Raw genomic sequence first — 18082 nt, forward strand, 5'->3', positions numbered from 1 at the left:
TCTTTAGGGACATTTAACATGAAGCCTTTACTGGACAGCTTACAAAGTAGTGAGAACGTGCTAGAAGTGATAGCCTACGTGGATGACCTCCTCCTGCTGGTTGGCGGCTGTAGCCTCGAGAATTTGGAACTTTAAGTGGATAGGGCCATCAGTTTGCTGACAGAATGGTGGAAAAAATAAAAAATGAAGATTCCCCCAATAAATCGACATATTTACTGCTGAAAGGATAGTTGGTGAGGGCCCTGACAGTGAGGAATGATAGCTCATCAGTTCTTCAGCGTCACGAATACCAGTACTTGGGAGTCATCATAGACTAAAATGGATTTTACGACAGAAACAGTAACTTAGAGATCGGTGGAGGTACTCAACAACCTCATTGGGATTGGCACAAAAGGTTTCATTTACCAGCAGAGCCACGCGGGATTAGCCGAGCGGACTTTGGTGCTGCAGTCATGGACTCTGCGACTGGTCCCCGCGGAGGTTCGAGTCCTCCGTCGGGCATGGATGTGTGTGTTTGTTCTTAGGACAATTTAGGTTAAGTAGTGTGTAAACTTAGGGACTGATGACCTTAGCAGTTAAGTCCCATAAGTTTTCACACACATTTGAACATTTTATTACCAGCAGACTTTCTCACAGATCATGGACCCTAACCGATATACCTATGCTGGTTTTGGAAGTGGGCTACACCTGCGTGTGACTGTGGTGTGATGGAGGGCACTCCTGACCATGTACTCTATGAGTGTCCCATACATGTTGATGTCACCTGGATTCAGACAACTACCTAGGCTTCGACACCTATAACCTGTTACGACAAGAAGACACCTTTCAGATAATCAACAACCTCGCTAAAGAGATATCATTAAAGATCTTACGGGAGTTCCTGAGGGAGTATTATGATCCTTAGGACATGAAGCACGGTCGCACATACCCCATACCGCCTGGGCGTGGACTGACCGACAGCCGTTAAGGTCGCTATCCGCCACGCCATGGAGTAGGAGGTAGGTGCGACACAAACCAAGTAAAAGACGACAGCACTTAGTTTTAGTTGTAGAATTCGATTAGTTTAGAAAAGATAGTATTTTTAACTGGTAATAGTAAAAGTAGCAGTAGACTGCAGCGGTGGTAAAGATCCTTGGGCCAGCCCAGCGCCAAGGGCATGCCCACAGAGGTTAGCTCGGTGGACGTGGCCAACGCCCAGTAGATTTATAAGTAGGGGAGACTGGGGCATGTTGGCCGTATATTTTTATTTTTTGTATTAATTTTTAAATATTTAAATTTATAAAATTATTGTTAAATTTTAGAGCAGTGTAATTGAATCTGGATGGCAGTTATTAAACTTGAAAATACGAATTAAAAAATTAAAAACAAAATTAATTACTGGACATATGTCAAGTGGGCCAAGCTGCCCCTACTTCAAGGTAAGTTGACCCCGAGGCTGGGGCATGTTCACCCATGTAATCTTTTGACGGGTTAATCTAGTATAGCTTTAAGAAGTGAAAATAAAACTAATAGGTATCAAGAAACATACTTTAATGTACATAAAATGAAGTTGAATATAGAGTTAAATGTTTAACTTTTTATTATGAAAACGTGGAAGCTTAAACTTATTAGAATTTATAGCTTCTTAGTCTCTGGACTGAAGACCACAACAACAACAATAGCGTCTTAGTACAAGCCAGTCTACTTTAATGTCAAGATCCAAAGGATCAGCATAGCTATAACACTCATAAAAAAGTCCACGGATTTCATTTTTCACGCAAGGCTGATCAGCCCAACGCTTGCAGTTTGTGCACTGAATCTATTGCGCTTCAGGTTGAGTGTTTGAAAAAGGCTTGAGACACCATAAGCGCAGTTAATCTTCGTCTTCTTCATCGTCATCATCATCGTCATCTTGCCTTGGTTTCTTCTTGCGTTTTAAGTCTGTTGCAGTTGATTTACTTAATTTCATTCTACCATTGCTTGCGCTTTCTTTTTGAAAAAGTGCTTTTTCAGCCTGTGACTTAATTTTTGTTTCCAATGCTTTCGCCTTCTTTTCTTTTGCACCTTTTTGTTCTTCCTAGAGGGTTTTTCTTTTACTGGAGTGTCTGTCACTATGGCAGAAACTCTTTTCGCTGCTGCCATACCTTTTCTGGGCTCTGCTTCTTCAATAGGTCTGACCACTTCTGGAGTTGTAAATGGTCTTACGTTTTCCGGTGCCTGTGAAATTTCCTCTGATGGTAACCCTTCTTTGGACGTTGAAGGAATACCTGGAACATGTTGAGAGGTGGAGAGCGTAGCGTTTATCTCAGCTCGAGTTGATGGACTGCTTTCAGTGTTTGGGTCTGGCCTTTCCGAAGTGTAGGAAGGCGTAAAATCACTGTCAGTAAAAATATTTTTGTTCAAGGGATTTATCCCAGTGACCTAGACTCCACTAGTAATGCTATTGGGAGTTGCAGCATTTGGAAGTGCTATTCGCACTATAGACAGGATGTCGTAAATAGCCATAGGCCGTTTATTATGCGTCACATGCTGAGTTCACGAACTTTTTAAAAGGTCCATACACACTTCTGTCTAAAGGCTGTAGCTTATGGCTACAATGCGCCGGAACAGATAGAAAGGTGATGCCGTTATCTTTACAATAATCAAGAACGTCAGAGTCCCGATGTGAACTGTGGTTATCAACAAAAACCGAGCAAGAGCGTTCTTTTGAGCAGCGAGCGTGTAGGACAAAACGTTTCATATATTTTGCAAAGTTTGTCTCCTTTATCTATACCGAAAGTTGAGCTTCTCTATGACACCCAGTCGGGTCGTCACGGACAAAATGAGGCTTGAAGTTGATCCTCTGGAAGATGAAGAATGGAAGCACAGTATTACCCAACGCATTAACTGCAAAAGCGATCGTAACAAGTGATCATCTCTGCCGATGTCACTTGCCCTATGTGGCGAAAACCTCTTCGAGCGGCTACAAGATTAGGACGCTGGACGGTAGTTACTCCAGTTCCGTCAGTGTTCCAGATGTCCGCAGGGGTCACTTTTATTCTCTTTAAAGCTATGTCGAGATTATTAAAAAAAACAGTTATACATTATGTTTGTTGAAAGTGGTGCACCGGGCCCAACTAGATCCCTGAAGAGTCCGAATAGAGAGTTGAGGATGCCTCTTCAAGAATCCTGTGAACCAATCGCTTCCCGCCATTTCGGTCTCGGTCCGTGTTTGGGGTATTTTATTGTTACAGGCAGTAGCTTATCTATATGCAAACCACCTGACTTTTTTCGGGGAAAGACCATAATATATGTCGCTTCCCTTCATGAGGTATTGTTCAAGCATATCTTCTTGCTCGGAATTAAATATTTGAAAATAAACAACTCCAGATAAATTACGCATAGAGGCACGGTTTTCCTTTTAGTGTGTGTGTGTGTGTGTGTGTGTGTGTGTGCGTGCGTGTGTGTGTGTGTGTGTGTGTGTGTGTGTGAGAGAGAGAGAGAGAGAGAGAGAGACACGAATCAGTAAAATGCAAAATACGACATACAATGTGTGATCAAAAGTATCCGAGCACATGGCTGAAAATGACTTACAAGTTCATGGCGCCCTCCATCGGTAATGCTCCAATACAGTGTTCGCCCACCCTTAGCCTCGATGACAGATTCCACTCTCGCAGGCATACATTCAGTCAGGTGCTGGAAGGTTTCATGGGGAATGGCAGCCCATTCTTGACGGAGTGCTGCATTGAGGAGAGGTATCGATGTGGGTCGGTGAGACCTGGCACGAAGCAGGTGTTCCAAAACATCTAAAAGGTGTTCTGTAGGATTCAGGTCAGGACTCTGTGCAGGTCAGTCCATTACAGGAATATTATTGTCGTGTAACCACTCCGCCACAGGCCGTGCATTATGAACAGCTGCTCCATCATGTTGAAAGATGCAATCGCCATCCCGAATTGCTCTTCAACAGTGGGAAGCAGGACGGCGCTTAAAACATCAATGTACGCCTGTTCTGTTATAGCGCCACATAAAACATCAAGGTGTGCAAGCCCCCTCCATGAAAAACACGACCACACCATAACACCGCCTCCGAACTTTACTGTTGGCACTACACACTCTGGCAGATGACGTTCACCCGGCATTCGCCATACCCACATCCTGCCATCGGATCGCCACATTGTGACCGTAATTCGTCACTCTACACAACGTTTTTCCAAAGTTCAATCCTCCAATGTCTACGCCCCTTACACCAAGTGAGGCGTCGTTTGGCATTTACCGGCGTGATGTGTGGCTTATTAGCAGACGCTCGACCATGAAATCCAAGTTTTCTCACGTCCCGCCTAACTGTCATAGTACTTGCAGTGGATCCTGACGCAGTTTGGAATTTCTGGGTGACGGTCTGGATAGATGTCTGCCTATTACACATTACGACCCTGTTCAGTCAACAGACGAGGTCGGCCTGTACGCTTTTGTGCTGTACGTGTCCCTTCACGTTTCCACTTCACTATCACATCGGAAGCAGTGGACCGAGGGATGTTTAGGAGTGTGGAAATCTCGCGTACAGACGTACGACAGAAGTGACGCCCAATCACGTGACCACGTTCGAAGTCCGTGAGTTCTGCGGAGCGCCCCATTCTGCTGTCTCACGATGCCTAATGACTACTGAGGTCGCTGATATGGAGTACCTGGCAGTAGGTGGCAGCACAATGCATCTAATATGAAAAACTTATGTTTTTGGGGGTGCCCGAGTACTTTTGATCACATGGTGTAGATATAGACACAATGAAAGTGGCAGGGATAAGGAAAAAAACATTATAAATTGAGAAATAGCTTTGCAAATAAAAGTATAGTAATTTTAGCTAACAATATTTCATACCTGAAATCTTTTATAGTAGCCAAATTTATCCCAAGCTCTCTTTTCGGCAGTAAGTATTTGTAGGACTCCTCCAGGCTGTGGGTTTTGGTCCAATAGCATGGGTTGAGGTTCAGTTTCAGTTACGTGAGGTTCAATTGACTGTGTGGGCTGTAATGAGGTCTGTTTGTATTTAGCAAGTACCTACCCGAAGGTTTTCTTGAAATCACAAATTCCTCGCTAACAGCCCTCACAGATCTTTCCTTTTCTTTTACTTCTAAAACTGCTTCTAGCATTGTATCTTCAGAAATCATTCTCCTTTCACTTTTTCTTCTATAATTTCGGACCTTTTTTATGCTCCTACAAATAAAAGAAAGGTTTAAATGGTTCAAATGTCTCTGAGCACTATGGGACTTAACATCTTAGGTCATCAGTCCCCTAGAACTTAGAACTACTTAAACCTAACTAACCTAAGGACATCACACACATCCATGCCCGAGGCAGGATTCGAACCTGCGACCGTAGCAGTCCCGCGGTTCCGGACAGCAGCGCCTAGAACCGCACGGCCACCGCGGCCGGTAAAGGTTTAAACCAAGTCCGTTACTCTAATGTTCTAATGATAAGGCAATGAACCAGATTCTGACTACTCACATCGCTATTTACGATTATAACAAAATTTACAGGTTGGTGTTTACTTTTAACACGCTTTTTATCTCGTGAATATGACGATCTTTTCGCCTCTGAAACGCATCAAAATATGTTTAACTTCGAAAATAATGTTGATAATTAAATAAACTCGACGAATTATAAATATTATTATCATTAAAAATAACAGACCTTTCATCGAGTTTAATGAAATACATAGGACGAAACAGGCTGATCCGGATGGCCATCGTACCCCGTCGTCTCTGGGCCAACCTGCCGCTCGCCATGTTTACAATAAATTCTATTCCTTACAAAACCCACTGAACCGATTGTATGCCATATAGAAATAATACTTAAACTACGATCTTTAGTGATACTACTCACCTGTTGCGCCTAACGTAAGAAAAAGTTAAATAACATACATTTAACCGACCAGTAGAATTTCACTGTAACACGCACAAAAAACAATCACTACAACTTATCTAAAACTGGTCCGCCGGCCATATTGGTCCTGTAGAGGGTGAGGGCCAGTGCTACCAATCTGATGATTGATTCTTAGCACGATCTAGCACCTATTGTACGAACTAACTCGACTGGGCCATTTTGTCACTATGGCCAACGTGCCCCGGTGTCTCCTACTTTGACACAATCTGTAACGCTGCAGGTAGTGATAGTAGAACCCCAGTAGTTTCAGCAGAGTAAATATAATAAAGAAATTAGTAACTTGCTCACTGTGAACTTCGATGTAGATTCACCACATGTAGAAGAGCTGCAACTGAAATTGTATTGAAACAGGACCCACTAATTGTATTAGGTGGTGGATTATATTTTTAAAATCTGATAAAAACCTTAAAATCAGTCTTAAGTATTGGTAATGGTCGGTAGTGTCTAAGTCGTGCGCCCTCTGAAGGTTTTGGTACTGCGATGGTCATCCCCTCTACAAAGGCAGGGGGAAGTGGCACGTCGGGAGGAATTAGTTCGCGGCAGATTTCATTCCAGCAGGGAGCCACCAAGTGCTGAAAGGACCCACATATCTACAATGGTATTTTGTCCGACCCAGCGACTTACTGGTCGCCCCTTGCCTGTAGCTTCTACCACATCGTCCTCGTTAATTTCCTCTAGTATTAAGGCCTCCGTCTCTTGATCGAGAGTCCCAAAGAGCGCGAGTAACGTCTTGTATGGCCGTCCTGTCGTGTTCTTCCTCAGTGTATAAATGGGTATAGTGGTCAACGAAGGTGAATGACGCTTCGTCGTTAAATAGAACGTGTGCAAAAAATCTGTCATCCTCCCGTAAATTCTCTTGTGCCCATGCCCAGTGGAAGAACTGTACACGACGTTCAAAGTCGTCACCATGCAATTCCTGGTGCATAGAAATATAGTACGTGTGCAATCGATGTTGATGTAGCATTCACAACACCGACGTTTTAGAGATTCCCGATTCTCGCGCAATTTGTCTGCTACTGACGTGCGGATTAGCCGCGACAGCAGCTAAAACACCTACCTGTGCATCATCATTTGTTGCAGGTAGTAGTTGACGTTTCACATGTGGCTAAACATTTCCTGTTTCCTTAATTAACGTAACTATCCGGCGAACGGTCCAGACACTTGGATGATGTCGTTCAGGTACCGAGCAGCTTACATAACACACGCCCGTTGAAATTTTGATCACAATAGCCGTACATCAACACGATATGGACCTTTTCCGCAATTGGTAAACGGTACATTTTAACACGGGTAATGTATCACGAAGCAAATAACGTCCGCACTGGCGGAGTGTTACGTGATACCACGCACTTATACGGTTGTGAGTATTACAGCGCCATCAGTCACAAAGCGAAAAAAGTGGTCCAACTAAAACATTCATATTTCTTTACGCACTACACGAATATGTAATAAAAAATGGGGGTTCCTGTTTAAAAAAACGCAGTTGATATCTGTTTGACCTATGGCAGCGCCATCTAGCGGGCCAACCATACCGCCATCTGGTTTCCCTCTTCAAGCTAGACGAGTTTCGTTCTTTGTAGTTTTTCGTTTGATGCTTATTTCGTGAGATATTTGGTCCGATCACGATCAATAGACCACCGTGTGTACCGAGAGATCGGTGAAGGCCGCAGACCATAGTTCTGCATCATGAATATCAGATTGAAGGCGGTGAGTGACATACACGCGATCGATGCGGCTGGCGGAGTGGATAGTTACAAACGTATATCCCGTTCTATGTCCAAGTATAAGTTGAAACGTCCCCTTAGAAAAATTTATGAATGACTGTGCTGATAAACCTCTTACATTATTTGATCTTCAAACAGCTGAGCAGAACTGAACGTACTCGGACATTTCTCTCTTTACTTACTGTGATCAACACTAAACTGACACACAATATTTTTAGCGCAACGCAGTCTGACTTTCAATAATCTCTAAAAAAGAATGGCCCTGACTAACAATAACCTATACCTTTCATGAATCACTTACCTCACAAAAATCTTCGTTACTCGAAATACTGCAATACAGCGAGCGCCACTACTGCCAGCTGAATAAAAGGCGCTAACTACTGATAGGCATAGTTAGCAAATGAAAGGTTTTGATAGAGAACAAACAATGTATTTACCTTAATAGTGTTCAAAATTCATAATATATGTATCAGTTCATGACATCCAGTCTTACAAATTTACTGTCTCCGATGGACACACGTCCAGATCATCCGCTCTCAAAACTCCGCATCTCACTCCCCACATCCACAACTGCTGGCGGCTCACCTCCAACTGCACAACACTACGCGCTGTTCACATCCAACTGCCCAACACTATAATATCGAATATTACAACAATGATAACCAGCCACAGACTGCACACAGCACAGCCAGTGATTTTCATACAGATCGCTACGTGGCGTTACCAACATAAAAACCTAAACAGCCTACTTACATAGCACCCATGCTCCCCACAAAAAATTTTACAAATTGTTTTGGGCAGTGGACAATACAGATTTGAAAAATTTTTTCATAATTACAATAACAAAGAAATCAAATGCACACACTTATTGATACAATGTTGGTCAAAAGCTAAAGACAGTCCTGATCATTCATCACATTAAAATTGCAGTGTTTTTTTTTCTCAAATTCTGAACAGTAAAAGAAAATGCACATGGAAGTAGTGTATTTCCATGCAGTCTTGAAGAAATAATGTTGGCCTTCCAACGGAAAGACAGTGCTGACTATTGACATGCAGACAGGTAATGGGCCACAACAGAACAAACCCACCGCAGAGTCAGTCGAAGTTTTGAAGAATATTGGTAGGTAGGTTATCACAGAGCAGACCCACTGTAGTCCTAGTAGAGATTATGGTATTGGTGGGCCACCAGAGGTGCAGACCCACCGCAGTCCTTGTAGAAATAATGGTATTGGTGGGTCATCAAAGGTGCAGACCCATTGTGGTCCTTGTAGAGACGGCCAGCAGCCATCTGTTGCGTCTGTCGTGGCACACAATCACCATCGAAGAGTTTTGCGGACAATATAGCAAGTCCATAAACCACCACTTGGGCAATCACAAAGTTTTTGGTATTGTCCTTAGAACCAGCAATGCTGTTAACCAGTCCCTTGCTGAATTATTAACACACGTGCAAACAATAACAGTCCCAACTTCTCACATATTGTGCATATACTATGACCAACAGAAACGTGCGCAGTGAATTTTATGGTTACAAGTTACTTAATTTGATGAACTGGTGTCCAATTACAATTTTATAACATGAGAATACAATTACAAAGATACAGAAAACATCATTGAAACATAATAATACAGATAACATTTGTAGTAATACAAGCTTTACAAAAGAATAGAAATAAACATATACATCAGCGTTACAGGAATTATGACATAAGTAAATATATAAAATAATGAGAATAGTTTTCGAAACATTGATTTCACACATGAGCATTGAAACAGAACTGAATTAATAATGTCTAAACATGTTTACAAAGAAAATAACAAACTATTAGAAAAATTCTACAACATAAGTCTTATCAGCTAAACACATAAAGACAGGAAAAACACAAATACACAAGAGTACACAAACACATTCTGGAATAAAACAAAAGGAAAGGACAGGGTTTGTTTTCAGTGTAACATCTAGTACTCCAGTCCAACCCAAAACTTCATTCCATAGATCTTTCGTCTTATGCATTCTTTCCCTATTCTTCATAGTTAGTTTCTTATATAGTCTACACCCTCTTAAGCTAACTTAAATCTACTGAGCTCAGATATATATACTAAGGGACAAGGCAATGCAGCAACACATAACAAATTAACAGAAACAGCAATGACAGAAAAATGCAAATTGGCAAAGCAAGCAGCAGTATATCTAAATTAGCAAAGCAAATGCAACATTACAACTAATATGAACCAATGTGCAGCAACAAGAAAAATATATCAGTAGTAAAAATGGCCTAACAGAGTAATACAAAGTGAAACTGAGTAGTACTATGCCTGGCAAACAGCAGCAGCGAATGCTATAACTTATACCTAAATATGACAAAGCTCAAGCAGAAAAAATAGTACACTAAAGACAACAATGCATATAAGGGAAATGTCTATTCACATCTTAATGTATATGTAATTAAAGTGGTGCACCACAAAAACTTATTCTACAAAAAATTACCAAGTACTTGAAAAGAAAATTATGTATGCAGTTACTGTTATTAGTCCCTTCTTATTGTTCTTTCCTTTCCAAGTGCTCCTTTTTCGAAGAATGTGGATCATAAAATTATTATTTACTAGATCTGTTGACAGAAAGTTATCACATTAGCAAATGCATTTAATTTTATTTTATATAACCAATGCTGCAACACAGCTGGAAACCAGATATCAAATGAAATAAGCAATTATGTAAAGCAAAGCTTAAAAACATCATTCAATAGCCATGTGGTATTTCATAAGTCAGTAGAAATTCTCTCAAGTCTCGTAGAAAGACACTTGTCATAATCAGGTGTGCAAATGTACGAGTAAGAATATTTCCCATCAATTCATAAGCATTTCAGCAAGTAGCACAAAGTACATGCTCCACAGTATAATCATATGTTTCCAAGTAATAGCGTGTCATATTTGCGATGCTTTCTACAAAGGAATGTCAATAGCGAGGTTAATGGCCTCTTTTTTTCTCCACCTAATGGCTTTCTCTCCAGGCGGCTGGCGCAGCTGGCCGCTCACAACGCATTATGTCAAGGTCACTTGGCTTTCTTATCGAAATATTTACGACAGCAGTTTGCACTACAGTGGCAGTCTCATATAAAAATTTCACAGACCGAGAATTTGCATTACAAATGTGTAGAAACAAAATCCTATAAATATAACAGTGTCCAAAACATTTTCGCCGGCATTGTGAAACATTCACGCTTGTACACACATTTCATAACTCTTAAAGTACAATTCCTGGTTTCCAACATCCTTCTTCACAAATCAGAGTCCCTAACTACTACTCATTATTACTTACTTTATTACACATATACATATTCGTCGACACTTCTTCAATATTTCATCATAATAAATATGTAGCATAATCAAATTCCTCATATAGCATCAGCTTATTGATCATAAATATACCTCAACAGCACAATACACATCGTCATCATAATAATAACATCATAAAACCTCAGCCAAATCTCAAAAACGTCGTAGCTTTCTGCAATAATTTCAAAACCTAAAAAAATTCTTTGCTCATTTCAATAGTGTCTCTACCTCAAATGTACTTTAAAAATCATGATCCCATACCAAATACATCATTCAAAGCTCTCATAGTATCACAATGGTTCCGAAAAAATATGAACAGTTCACAAAATACAGACAAAATACAATTTCATAAGTGTGAAGTTATCCAACTGTGTAACTGCGTAAACATCTGTCACTGACGTAGTATTAAAAAATGTTTGTCTCTCTCAGTTAAATGATCAGATAGCTGTGTAATTTTGTGTTAGAGAAATATGGTACCGATGTGTAAAGTTGTATAAGCAAATACCATATTAGCTAGGGCTCCTTGTGCTTGCCAAACACATGGTACACAAAGTGAGCATGTACCCCCCTGAGGATTAATGTAACTATACCCTCAGGTGTTACAGATTACAGCAATGGAATTAAATGTATCACAGAAAGCCTTTGTATCATTGTAATTCAAAAATCTTTAAAAATAAATGGTTTAAGTACAAAATTAATCACTCAAATACGTGTACTGTAGCGCTAAACTGTGCGTCTTGTTGTAAGATAATCTATGTCATTACCTAAGGGTAAAAAATGTGCCAAGTGTCGTAATTATCGTCGTCCAAAAGCAAAGTCCTATAGAAGTCAATGTACTTACCTCATAATAAACAAAAGCGAAATGCTATGCGTATAGATTTCGTAGTTATTATGTACCTTAATGTACTATAATGTAACGTATTGTTGTGCTACGGAAAAGGCTGTCTCATTGTAGCTATACCACAAAAGTTACTACTAAAACATGTTTTCCTTTCCAGAAGAATTCAAAAAAACTGTTCAGAGATAAAACAGATACACCACAAAAGCAACAATGTAAATTGTGTCACACATTAGTAGTGTCGTGATATAATCGTGTAGCTGTCAAATAAACTAACCACTGTGTCATCTGGTATCTCTGAGAAAGTACTTTAAATCCATTATGTATTTTCAAGTAAACCAAAATGTTGCAGTAAAGTCACATTAGCAGTACTGGTATATGTTCTATGAATGTAAGCCTTATAGTCGTTACGTAATCATGCAACTAACAAGCAAGAATGTACACACACAATAACACTGTGTCGTCTGTTCACTATAACAATGCACTCGTAAATACTGTCTAAATATGTTCCCTAGGTTCTAAACTGGATAGTTAACTTCAAAACATTGTTGCATGTTAACAGTTTCTAAGTGTGACAAATTGTACTAGTAGCGTGAAGTGAAAATTTTTATGGCAAATACTAAGTTAAAAAGCAGATTATCTTTCAATAAACGGTTTTACATGTGAAATTTGGTGTAAGACTTTACTCTTATTAGTACGCACAGTTTCAAATTCAACGCAATTATCATGTTGTATACGGCGGTAAGAAATGCTAAAATTTTTCTCAAGGTTAGCGTGAATGTTATTTTTCGCTGAGCCAGCTGGCGCATGCGGTGCGAGTTATTGTCTGTTTCTTTGTTGGTGCGCGTCGTTATTGGGATTTGGAGATCTAACTTCTACAAATTCACCTTGTCGAGAGGGCCCTGCGCTGTTTGAATCCCGCCAGTTCTGATGCAATTCAGGCCTATCGTTACGATTATATCGTCGGTAGATTCCATAATTTCTTTCTTGTCGGTCACGTGGTGGAGAATTTCTCCCTGAATCGTAACTGCCCGCTGAACTGTTGCATCTGAAATTATTCTCTCTCCCTTGAAAATAATTATTTTGGTTCCCATAATGTCTGTTTCTCTGATTGTCTCTGTGATAGTCATTACCCCGGAGAGGTGATCTTTCCCTGTAATTATTACTACTCTGCCAACGGTTGTCATATGGGTGGTGTCTGTTTTGGTCACGATTTAAGTTGTAAGAATAGACTTGTCATGTCCAGTTATTATTTCTTTCATCGTGGAATTGTGACGGATGTCACCTGTAATTATTGTGTTCCTGTTTTCGCATCTCGCTGTTCTCAGTGTCAATTTCCAATACTTGTAACAGTCCCTGAAAAGCTTCAATCTCATCTTTGCAACGTCCTGCCAAAATAATATGTCGTAAATGTTCAGGCAATTTGATTAAGTAAATGTGGATGAGTTCTGAGGGGCTGTATGGGTTTGACAGGTACTGATTCTTGTGCAAGATGTCTTCAAAATATTTCACAAGACTGAAAATTCAAATTGATCGAAATGTTTCATCATTATGATGCTATCTTTTACTCGGTCTTGTGTAGCTTGAGACCAATAGGCTGAGAGGAAGGCATGATAAAATTCTCCTTCACTGTGACAATCGTGAATGACCGATCGCATTCTTACAGCTGGTTAATTCTCTAAATAGCCACACACAAATTCTAATCTGTGCTCTAATGACCAGTTGAGAGGAAAATAATGAGAGAATTGATGAAGCCACGCTTGTGGATGAATGTCGTTGCCGGAATTCTTAAATGTTTTGAATTTATGTGTAGTAATAAACAGCTTATAGTCAAAATCATCATGTCGGCGAGTCGCATGTCGGTCATTGTTACGTCGTTTCGGCGGCTCCATCTCAAAATTCAGTGTACCTTGCCAATTTCTTTCATAATTTCCGAAGTGCCCTGTGTTATTATTTTGTGGCTGTTCCGTATTTTCATGTCCCTCTTCCCGTATTGGAGTGCGAGTGTCCTCTGAAATATGTAATTCTTGTATTACTTGTGCTAACTGATCTTGTACTTCCCGGATTTCTCTTTTGTACTATGTATTGATTGGATTCTGATTTTGTTTGAATTTTCTAATTTGTTGATATTCTTCTGTGTCATTAAAGACTACCGGTCTTGTGTCATTCAGAGTATCATCTACGTTCGTGGATAAATTATTTAGCTGATCCGAAAGTTCGACTACTTTCCGTGATAATGAACTAATTTCCTCCATGTGTCTTTCTGAACCAATTTTCAGAGTATCTACTGTGTCCTTTAAGTTTTCCTGAGTTTTTGCAAGTTGTGTAACCGAATCGGTAGATTCAACTGAGTCCATTTTAGCCCGCAAGGTCTCGTGATTTTCATGAACAATAGTTTGCAGTCCTTTTATGGCTGCTTCGTGATTCTGTAATGCATTTTCATGCCGCGAAAAAATAGGTTGAAAATGCTCACAAATTTGTGTTTTTACGTCATTACAAACTTTTTGACATTTCGACTCGATGTTACGTAACTCAGTAGTTAAATCTTCACGTGTTTGTTGAAGTGTTTCTTTAATTTGTTTCTGATTTCGTTCCATTTGTTGCTGTGACTGTTTTTGATTTTGTTCAAGCGTTGTGTCTAACTTTTGTAGCCTTTGTCCCACTTGTTGCATTAACTGTAATAACAATGCACTGGTGTCTGAAACATGTTCCTCAGTGCTATTCAGCAGTGCATTTGAACCGGCAATATTCGCATTTTGACAAGCAGAAAATGTGTCTTAACTTATTTGAGAAAATAGTGAGGACTAAAAACCTGAATCTGCAGTATTTGCAAGACTGTGTCCTGTCATTCCGGATTCCTGAGGCGAGCTGTTGTCGACCGATCGATCGATAATGCTTCCCTGTTCACTAATTGTTTCACTGTTGTAACATTGTTGCATTAATTTGTGGTGTAAGCGATGCTGATGTTCAAGACCATAAAAGAGGGTTAAAAGCTGTGAGCTGTCTGGGGAAGTTAACTTTGCATTACTGAGCAACTGTTTCACCAGGTATTCAGTCTAGCTTACCAAATTCCCAACCAGACTAACATTAATTATAATATTTTAATCGTCATAGGACAACCGGTGATATATATATATATATATATATATATATATATATATATATATATATATATATATATATATATATATATATATAAAGAGAATTTAAATAAAAATAAATAAATCAGTTTATATTTGGAAATTTATTTTAACATTGATCATTGAAATTTCAGCATATTAAACTTGATTCATACTAAACTGGTGCCTTATTTAGGATTGTGAAAATGTGAGTTTGTAATCTTACAGAACACATATGGAGACAAGATTGGCAGACTGCATACAACACTGCATTCATAAAATAACACACGAAGAGCGTTGAAACATATGCAAGAGGAAATAAACCACTACCAACCGATTCCATTTTCACCTAAAGAAGTTACATTCGTAGCGCAATCCTGTCCGTCATGTAGTTACCACACACTAGTATACTAAATTCATACTAATTCTCTGTGAAATCTTCCCGAAAAGAATAGCTGAGGGCTACTTTGATGATTACACCACATGCTTCACGTGGTCAACTTGGTTTACACAAAAAGTGTAACTCCACAATAATTTTAATAATTAAAATAAATTAGATCGAAAAGCTATTTACAAAAGAAAAACCTCGAACTGGTTACTAACGTCTTACTATTAACCTGATGGGTCAAACAATTGTATGAGCACATGGTACTGGTCTCGCAAAGTACACCCCACGTGGGTTGAACATAAAGAAAAGTTGCTATATTGGAAAATATTGTCAAGACGAGACGTTATAATCTAACGCACATTCGCATTTAAGACTGATGATCTTAATTAGAGTTACTAATCAACACGTGGTTCCACTTTATTCATAAAGTAGTGACAAAGCAACTACCGGAATATATTCTGAAATTCACACTCGAATTACACTGTATTGCAATTTAAGATAACATTAGATATTTTAGAGCTAAACCTGAAATAAAGGTGATTAAATTTTCAGTTAGGCTGAACTTAAGAAATCCATTGTCCTACGGACTTAGCAGACACGCGCTTAGCCGGAGATCTTACCACTTCACACGCTCGCCGCGGACAGACTGACGTGGTCCCTTCCTGAGAGTGGCTCACAAATACAAATGGAAGTGGCCAGAGAGGCAGCTTCCTATACCAACATGACAAGGGACGGACAGGACCATACTAAGAATAGAAACCTCTTTGCTTTTAGAAAGCGTAGTTACCTGTTCCGACATTGGTCCTACTGTTCTCTAGCAGACAGGCTTGTCTGCTACCATCCAGCATGCAACTAGAAATACATTTGCTCATTCATCCTCTCACACAGAAGGGAAAGGGGATGACAGTATCTTATCATATACAGTATATAAAAGAAAGCGGATGTAGGTTCCGTATGAGACTGTGTGACATGAATTACATATAAACTGTGTTTTAAAGTGTAGTAGTGTGACAGATCGTTCTTGTTTATGTGTAAAAGTCACACGTTTCACTGCTCAGTCTCCTCCCAGATAGTCAGAAACGCCACAGTAAATTTAGAAGAGGAATTTATGCCGCAAATGACAACAGATTTAAGAAATTAACATGAAAGGAATCCAACAGAGATCTTTCACTGTTTACACCATTATTTGCAGCCCGCTCCATTTCCCTATGCACAATTACCAAATTATTACTTTGAACATTAGTTAATTCATTACTTGGTGGCGCTAACACATTGCTTTCGTCTTTACTGCCATTTCTCAGTTTACTTTGGAGCCTAGTATTACGTTTTTCACACGCCATTATTGTCGCAGTATTTCACACGATAACACAGAAAAGCACAATTTGAAGAGCAAAATAAAAAAACACATTAACATAGCAGTGAAAATAATATCACATTAATCGCTAGTGCAGCTGTGAAATACTTGGTGCAAATCTACATGCATGCCACAACTGTTTTACTGTACAACAATGAAAAACTACAACTACAAAGGAAATTCTCTCTGTAATTACGCGCTAGCAATAAACAAAAGCTACACTAATTACACAAACTACAAGAAAAAATCAGAAGATTCCAGTGAGGTATCCTCGGCTAAGGGTCGACATATGAAACGTCCCCTTAGAAAAATTTATGAATGATTGTGCTAATAAACCTCTTACATTATTTGATCTTCAAATAGCTGAGCAGAACTTAACGTACTCAGACATTTCTCTCTTTACTTATTGTGAGCCGGCCGCGGTGGTCTAGCGGTTCTAGGCGTTCAGTCCGGAACCGCGGGACTGCTACGGTCGCAGGTTCGAATCCTGCCTCCGGCATGGATGTGTGTGATGTCCTTAGGTTAGTTAGGATTAAGTAGTTCTAAGTTCTAGGGGACTGATGACCTCAGATGTTAAGTCCCATAGTGCTCAGAGCCAGCCACTTATTGTGATCAACACTAAACTGACACAGAATATTTTTAGCGCAACGCAATCTGACTTTCAATAATCCCTACAAAGGAATGGCCCCGACTAACATTAACCTATACCTTTCACAAATCACTTACCTCACAAAAATCTTCGTTACTGAAGCTACTGCAATACAGCGAGCGCCACTACCGCCAGCTAAATAAAAGATTCTAAATACTGAAGGCACTAACTACTGATAGGCATAGTTAGCAAATGAAAGGTTTTGATAGAGAACAAACAATGTATTTACCTTAATAGTGTTCAAAATTCATAATATATGTATCAGTTCATGACATCCAGTCTTACAAATTTACTGTCTCTGATGGACACACGTCCAGATCATCCGTTCTCAAAACTCCGCCATCTCACTCCCCACATCCACCACTGCTGGCGGCTCACCTCCAACTGCGCAACGCTACGCGCTGTTCACATCCAACTGCCCAACACTATAACAGCGAATATTACAACAATGCTAACCAGCCACAGACTGCACACAGCACAGCCAGTGATTTTCATACAGAGCGCTACGTGGCGTTACCAACATAAAAACCTAAACAGCCTACTTACAATGTTCCCACGAATCTACCAACCAACTGCAGATCTTGTTCCAACGTTCTCAATTCTGGGCACGGGTTATAACATGGGAACTGAACCTTCGGTGGCAGCACACAACTGAAGTCGCCGCTGAGGATGTAATGAGCGTGCCGTCCTAGAAAGAGCGGGACTATTTCTTCCACGAGGAAGTGAGACCGTTCTCTTCGTTTGTCCGTGCCTGACGGCACGCAGATGTTGATAAGCCGCA

Source organism: Schistocerca serialis, chromosome 3 (assembly GCF_023864345.2).
Source record: "Schistocerca serialis cubense isolate TAMUIC-IGC-003099 chromosome 3, iqSchSeri2.2, whole genome shotgun sequence".
NCBI classification, from domain to species: Eukaryota; Metazoa; Arthropoda; class Insecta; order Orthoptera; family Acrididae; genus Schistocerca; species Schistocerca serialis.